Source organism: Phyllobates terribilis, unplaced genomic scaffold (assembly GCF_046119375.1).
Source record: "Phyllobates terribilis strain yellow unplaced genomic scaffold, ASM4611937v1 Scaffold_83__1_contigs__length_6671269, whole genome shotgun sequence".
Classification (NCBI taxonomy): domain Eukaryota; kingdom Metazoa; phylum Chordata; class Amphibia; order Anura; family Dendrobatidae; genus Phyllobates; species Phyllobates terribilis.
Genome location: NW_027362843.1, coordinates 1,531,290 through 1,541,022, shown reverse-complemented (window position 1 = coordinate 1,541,022; position 9,733 = coordinate 1,531,290).

Genomic DNA, 9,733 nt, shown 5'->3' with positions numbered 1-9,733 from the left:
CAACATAAATACAATTTAATAAAGCATATGTTAAAGCAACATATATACAATGTAATAAAGCATAGGATAAAACAACATAAATACATTTTAATAAAGCATAGGTTAAAACAACATAAATTCAATTTAATAAAGCATAGGACAAAACTACATAAATACAATTTAATAAAGCATAGGTTAAAACAACATAAATACAATTTAATAAAGCATAGGATAAAACCAAAGAAATACAATTTAATAAAACATAGGATAAAACCACATAAATACAATTTAATAAAGCATAGGATAAAACAACATAAATACAATTCAATAAAGCATAGGATAAACAACATAAATACAATTTAATAAAGCATAGGACAAAACAACATAAATACAATTTAATAAAGCATATGTTTAAACAACATAAATACAATTTAATAAAGCATAAGATAAAACAACATGAATACAATTTAGTAAAGCATAAGATAAAACAACATGAATACCATTAAATAAAGCATAGGTTAAAACAACATAAATACAAGTTAATAAAGCATAGGATAAAACAACATAAATACAATTTAATAAAGCATAGGATAAAACAACATAAATACAATTTAATAAAGCTTAGGATAAAACAACATAAATACAGTTTAATGAAGCATAGGATAAAACAACATAAATACAATTTAATAAAGCATAGGACAAAACAACATAAATACAATTTAGTAAAGCATAGGTCAAAACAACTTAAATACAATTTAATAAAGCATAGGCTAAAACAACATAAATACAATTTAATAAAGCATAGGATAAAACAACATAAATACAATTTAATAAAGCATAGGTTAAAACAACATAAATACAATTTATTAAAGCATAGGTTAAAACAACATAAATACAATTTAATAAATCATAGGATAAAACAACATAAATACAATTTAATAAAGCATAGGATAAAATAACATAAATACAATTTAATAAAGCATAGGATAAAACAACATATATACAATTTAATAAAGCATAGGATAAAACAACATAAATACAATTTAATAAAGCATAGGATAAAACAACATAAATACAGTTTAATAAAGCATAGGATAAAACAACATAAATACAATTTAATAAAGCATAGGACAAAACAACATAAATACAATTTAATAAAGCATAGGATGAAACAACATAAATACAAGTTAATAAAGCATAGGATAAAACAACATCAATACAATTTAATAAAGCATAGGATAAAACAACATAAATACAATTTAATAAAGCATATGTTAAAACAACATAAATACAATTTAATAAAGCATAGGATAAAACAACATATATACAATTTAATAAAGCATAGGATAAAACAACATAAATACAATTTAATAAAGCATAGGATAAAACAACATAAATAAAATTTAATAAAGCATAGGATAAAACAACATAAATACAATTTAATAAAGCATAGGATAAAACAACATAAATACAATTTAATAAAGCATAGGATAAAACAACATAAATACAATTTATTAAAGCATAGGATAAAACAACATAAATACAATTTAATAAAGCATAGGATAAAACAACATAAATACAATTTAATAAAGCATAGGTTAAAACAACATAATTACAATTTAATAAAGCATAGGTTAAAACAACATAAATACAATTTAATAAAGCATAGGATAAAACAACATAAATACAATTTAATAAAGCATATGTTAAAACAACATAAATACAATTTCATAAAGCATAAGATAAAACAACATGAATATAATTTTGTAAAGCATAAGATAAAACAACATGAATACAATTTAATAAAACATAGGTTAAAACAACATAAATACAATTTAATAAAGCATAGGATAAAACAACATAAATACAATTTAATAAAGCATAGGATAAAACAACATAAATACAATTTATAAAGCATAGGATAAAACAACATAAATACAATTTAATAAAGCATAGGATAAAACAACATTAATACAATTTAATAAAGCATAGGATAAAAAAACATAAATACAATTTAATAAAGCCGAGGATAAAACAACATAAATACTATTTAATAATGCATAGGATAAAACCACATATATACAATTTAATAAAGCACAGGATAAAATAACATAAATACAATTTAATAAAGCATAGGCTAAAACAACATAAAAACAATTTAATACAGCATAGGATAAAATAACATAAATACAATTTAATAAAGCATAGGTTAAAACAACATAAATACAATTTAATAAAGCATAGGATAAAACAACATAAATACAATTTAATGAAGCATAGGATAAAACAACATAAATAAAATTTAAAAAAGCATAGGATAAAACAACATAAATACAATTTAATAAAGCATAGGGTAAAACAACATAAATACAGTTTAATGAAGCATAGAATAAAACAACATAAATACAATTTAATAAAGCATAGGACAAAACAACATAAATACAATTTAATAAAGCATAGGATGAAACAACATAAATACTATTTAATAATGCATAGGATAAAACCACATATATACAATTTAATAAAGCACAGGATAAAATAACATACATACAATTTAATAAAGCATATGTTAAAACAACATATATACAATTTAATAAAGCACAGGATAAAACAACATAAATACAATTTAATAAAGCATAGGATAAAACAACATAAATACAATTTAATAAAGCATAGGATAAAACAACATAAATACAATTTAATAAAGCATAGGATAAAACAACATAAATACAATTTATAAAGCATAGGATAAAACAACATAAATAAAATTTAATAAAGCATAGGATAAAACAACATAAATAAAATTTAATAAAGCATAGGATAAAACAACATAAATACAATTTAATAAAGCATAGGATAAAACAACATAAATACAATTTAATAAAGCATAGGATAAAACAACATAAATACAATTTAATAAAGCATAGGATAAAACAGCATAAATATAATTTAATAAAGCATAGGTTAAAACAACATAAATACAATTTAATAAAGCATAGGTTAAAACAACATAAATACAATTTAATAAAGCATAGGACAAAACAACATAAATACAATTTAATAAAGCATAGGTTAAAACAAAATAAATAGAATTTAATAAAGCATAGGATAAAACAACATAAATACAATTTAATAAAGCATATGTTAAAACAACATAAATACAATTTAATAAAGCATAAGATAAAACAACATTAATATAATTTAGTAAAGAATAAGATAAAACAACATGATTACAATTTAATAAAGCATAGGTTAAAACAACATAAATACAATTTAATAAAGCATAGAATAAAACCAAATAAATACAATTTAATAAAGCACAGGATAAAAAACATAACTGCAATTTAATAAAGCATAGGATAAAACAACATAAATACAATTTAATAAAGCATAGGATAAAACAACATAAATACAATTTAATAAAGCATAGGATAAAACAACATAAATACAATTTAATAAAGCATAGGTTAAAACAACATAAATACAATTTAATAAAGCATAGGATAAAACAACATAAATACAATTTAATAAAGCATATGTTAAAACAACATAAATACAATTTAATAAAGCATAAGATAAAACAACATGAATATAATTTAGTAAAGCATAAGATAAAACAACATGAATATAATTTAATAAATCATAGGTTAAAACAACATAAATACAATGTAATAAAGCATAGGATAAAACAACATAAATACAATTTAATAAAGCATAGGATAAAACAACATAAATCCAATTTAATAAAGCAGAGGATAAGCAACATAAATACAATTTAATAAAGTATAGGACAAAACAACATAAATACAATTTAATAAAGCATAGGATAAAACAACATAAATACAGTTTAATGACGCATAGGATAAAACAACATAAATACAATTTAATAAAGCATAGGACAAAACAACATAAATACAATTTAATAAAGCATAGGATGAAACAACATAAATACAAGTTAATAAAGCATAGGATATAACAACATCAATACAATTTAATAAAGCATAGGATAAAACAACATAAATACAATTTAATAAAGCATAGGTTAAAACAACATAAATACAATTAAATAAAGCATAGGATAAAATAACATAAATACAATTTAATAAAGCATAGGATAAAACAACATATATACAATTTAATAAAGCATAGGATAAAACAACGTAAATACAATTTAATAAAGCATAGGATAAAACAACATAAATAAAATTTAATAAAGCATAGGATAAAACAACATAAATACAATTTAATAAAGCATAGGATAAAACAACATAAATACAATTTAATAAAGCATAGGATAAAACAACATAAATACAATTTATTAAAGCATAGGATAAAACAACATAAATACAATTAAATAAAGCATAGGATAAAACAACATAAATACAATTTAATAAAGCATAGGTTAAAACAACATAAATACAATTTAATAAAGCATAGGCTAAAACAATATAAATACAATTTAATAAAGCATAGGACAAAACAACATAAATACAATTTAATAAAGCATAGGTTAAAACAACATAAATACAATTTAATAAAGCATAGGATAAAAAAGCATAAATACAATTTAATAAAGCATAGGATAAAACAACATAAATACAATTTAATAAAGCATAAGATAAAACAACATAAATACAATTTTATAAAGCATAGGATAAAAAAACATAAATACAATTTAATAAAGCATAGGATAAAACAACATAAATACAATTTAATAAAGCATAAGATAAAACAACATAAATACAATTTTATAAAGCATAGGATAAAAAAACATAAATACAATTTAATAAAGCATAGGATAAAACAACATAAATACAATTTAATAAAGCATAGGATAAAACAACATAAATACAATTTATTAAAGCATAGGATAAAACAACATAAATACAATTTAATAAAGCATAGGTTAAAACAACATAAATACAATTTAATAAAGCATAGGATAAAACAACATAAATACAATTTAATAAAGCATAGGTTAAAACAACATAAATACAATTTAATAAAGCATAGTATAAAACAACATAAATTCCATTTAATAAAGCATAGGATAAAACAACATAAATACAATTTAGTAAAGCATAGGTTAAAACAACATAAATACAATTTAATACAGCATATGTTAAAACAACATAAATACAATTTAATAAAGCATAAGATAAAACAACATGAATATAATTTAGTAAAGCATAAGATAAAACAACATGAATACAATTTAATAAATCATAGGTTAAAACAACATAAATACAATTTAATAAAGCATAGGATAAAACAACATAAATACAATTTTATAAAGCATAGGATAAAAAAACATAAATACAAATTAATAAAGCAGAGGATAAAACAACATAAATACTATTTAATAATGCATAGGATAAAACCACATATATACAATTTAATAAAGCACAGGATAAAATAACATAAATACAATTTAATAAAGCATAGGATAAAACAACATAAATACAATTTAATAAAGCATATGTTAAAACAACATAAATACAATTTAATAAAGCATAAGATAAAACAACATGAATATAATTTAGTAAAGCATAAGATAAAACAACATGAATACAATTTAATAAAGCATAGGTTAAAACAACATAAATACCATTTAATAAAGCATAGGATAAAACAACATAAATACAATTTAATAAAGCATAGGATAAAACAACATAAATACAGTTTAATAAAGCATAGGATAAAACAACATAAATACAATTTATAAAGCACAGGATAAAACAACATAAATAAAATTTAATAAAGCATAGGATAAAACAACATAAATACAATTTAATAAAGCATAGGATAAAACAACATAAATACAATTTAATAAAGCATAGGATAAAACAACATAAATACAATTTAATAAAGCATAGGATAAAACAACATAAATACAATTTAATAAAGCATAGGATAAAACAGCATAAATATAATTTAATAAAGCATAGGTTAAAACAACATAAATACAATTTAATAAAGCATAGGTTAAAACAACATAAATACAATTTAATAAAGCATAGGACAAAACAACATAAATACAATTTAATAAAGCATAGGTTAAAACAAAATAAATACAATTTAATAAAGCACAGGATAAAACAACATAAATACAATTTAATAAAGCATAGGATAAAACAACATAAGTACAATTTAATAAAGCATAGGATAAAACAACATAAATACAATTTAATAAAGCATAGGATAAAACAACATAAATACAATTTAATAAAGCATAGGATAAAACAACATAAATACAATTTATTAAAGCATAGGATAAAACAACATAAATACAATTAAATAAAGCATAGGATAAAACAACATAAATACAATTTAATAAAGCATAGGTTAAAACAACATAAATACAATTTAATAAAGCATAGGCTAAAACAATATAAATACAATTTAATAAAGCATAGGACAAAACAACATAAATACAATTTAATAAAGCATAGGTTAAAACAACATAAATACAATTTAATAAAGCATAGGATAAAAAAGCATAAATACAATTTAATAAAGCATAGGATAAAACAACATAAATACAATTTAATAAAGCATAAGATAAAACAACATAAATACAATTTTATAAAGCATAGGATAAAAAAACATAAATACAATTTAATTAAGCAGAGGATAAAACAACATAAATACTATTTAATAATGCATAGGATAAAACCACATATATACAATTTAATAAAGCAAAGGATAAAATAACATAAATACAATTTAATAAAGCATAGGATAAAACAACATAAATACAATTTAATAAAGCATATGTTAAAACAACATAAATACAATTTAATAAAGCATAAGATAAAACAACATGAATATAATTTAGTAAAGCATAAGATAAAACAACATGAATACAATTTAATAAAGCATAGGTTAAAACAACATAAATACCATTTAATAAAGCATAGGATAAAACAACATAAATACAATTTAATAAAGCATAGGATAAAACAACATAAATACATTTTAATAAAGCATAGGATAAAACAACATAAATACAATTTATAAAGCATAGGATAAAACAACATAAATAAAATTTAATAAAGCATAGGATAAAACAACATAAATACAATTTAATAAAGCATAGGATAAAACAACATAAATACAATTTAATAACGCATAGGATAAAACAACATAAATACAATTTAATAAAGCATAGGATAAAACAACATAAATACAATTTAATAAAGCATAGGATAAAACAGCATAAATATAATTTAATAAAGCATAGGTTAAAACAACATAAATACAATTTAATAAAGCATAGGATAAAACAACATAAATACAATTTAATAAAGCATAGGTTAAAACAACATAAATACAATTTAATAAAGCATAGTATAAAACAACATAAATTCAATTTAATAAAGCATAGGATAAAACAACATAAATACAATTTAGTAAAGCATAGGTTAAAACAACATAAATACAATTTAATAAAGCATATATTAAAACAACATAAATACAATTTAATAAAGCATAAGATAAAACAACATGAATATAATTTAGTAAAGCAAAAGATAAAACAACATGAATACAATTTAATAAATCATAGGTTAAAACAACATAAATACAATTTAATAAAGCATAGGATAAAACAGCATAAATATAATTTAATAAAGCATAGGTTAAAACAACATAAATACAATTTAATAAAGCATAGGTTAAAACAACATAAATACAATTTAATAAAGCATAGGACAAAACAACATAAATACAATTTAATAAAGCATAGGTTAAAACAAAATAAATACAATTTAATAAAGCATAGGATAAAACAACATAAATACAATTTAATAAAGCATAGGATAAAACAACTTAAGTACAATTTAATAAAGCATAGGATAAAACAACATAAATACAATTTAATAAAGCATTGGATAAAACAACATAAATACTATTTAATAAAGCATAGGATAAAACCACATAAATACAATTTAATAAAGCACAGGATAAAACAACATAAATACAATTTAATAAAGCATAGGATAAAACAACATAAATACAATTTAATAAAGCATATGTTAAAACAACATAAATACAATTTAATAAAGCATAAGATAAAACAACATGAATATAATTTAGTAAAGAATAAGATAAAACAACATGAATACAATTTAATAAAGCATAGGTTAAAACAACATAAATACAATTTAATAAAGCATAGAATAAAACCAAATAAATACAATTTAATAAAGCACAGGATAAAAAAACATTAATGCAATTTAATAAAGCATAGGATAAAACAACATAAATACAATTTAATAAAGCATAGGATAAAACAACATAAATACAATTTATTAAAGCATAGGATAAAACAACATAAATACAATTTAATAAAGCATATGTTAAAACAACATAAGTACAATTTAATAAAGCATAAGATAAAACAACATGAATATAATTTAGTAAAGAATAAGATAAAACAACATGAATACAATTTAATAAAGCATAGGTTAAAACAACATAAATACAATTTAATAGAGCATAGAATAAAACCAAATAAATACAATTTAATAAAGCACAGGATAAAAAAACATAAATGCAATTTAATAAAGCATAGGATAAAACAACATAAATACAATTTAATAAAGCATAGGATAAAACAACATAAATACAATTTATTAAAGCATAGGATAAAACAACATAAATACAATTTAATAAAGCATAGGTTAAAACAACATAAATACAATTTAATAAAGCATAGGATAAAACAACATAAATACAATTTAATAAAGCATAGGTTAAAACAACATAAATACAATTTAATAAAGCATAGTATAAAACAACATAAATTCCATTTAATAAAGCATAGGATAAAACAACATAAATACAATTTAGTAAAGCATAGGTTAAAACAACATAAATACAATTTAATACAGCATATGTTAAAACAACATAAATACAATTTAATAAAGCATAAGATAAAACAACATGAATATAATTTAATAAAGCATAAGATAAAACAACATGAATACAATTTAATAAATCATAGGTTAAAACAACATAAATACAATTTAATAAAGCATAGGATAAAACAACATAAATACAATTTTATAAAGCATAGGATAAAAAAACATAAATACAAATTAATAAAGCAGAGGATAAAACAACATAAATACTATTTAATAATGCATAGGATAAAACCACATATATACAATTTAATAAAGCACAGGATAAAATAACATAAATACAATTTAAAAAAGCACACGATAAAACAACAAAAATAAAATTTAATAAAGCATAGGATAAAACAACATAAATAAAATTTAATAAAACATAGGATAAAACAACATAAATACAGTTTAATAAAGCATAGGATAAAACAACATAAATAAAATTTAATAAAGCATAGGATAAAACAACATAAATACAATTTAATAAAGCATAGGATAAAACAACATAAATACAATTTAATAAAGCATAGGATAAGCAACATAAATACAATTTAATAAAGTATAGGACAAAACAACATAAACACAATTTAATAAAGCATATGTTAAAACAACATAAATACAATTTAATAAAGCATAGGATAAAACAACATAAATACAATTTAATAAAGCATAGGATAAAACAACATAAATACAATTTAATAAAGCATAGGTTAAAACAACATAAATCCAATTTAATAAAGCATAGGACAAAACAACATAAATACAATTTAATAAAGCATAGGTTAAAACAACATAAATACAAGTTAATAAAGCGTAGGATAAAACAATATAAATACAATTTAATA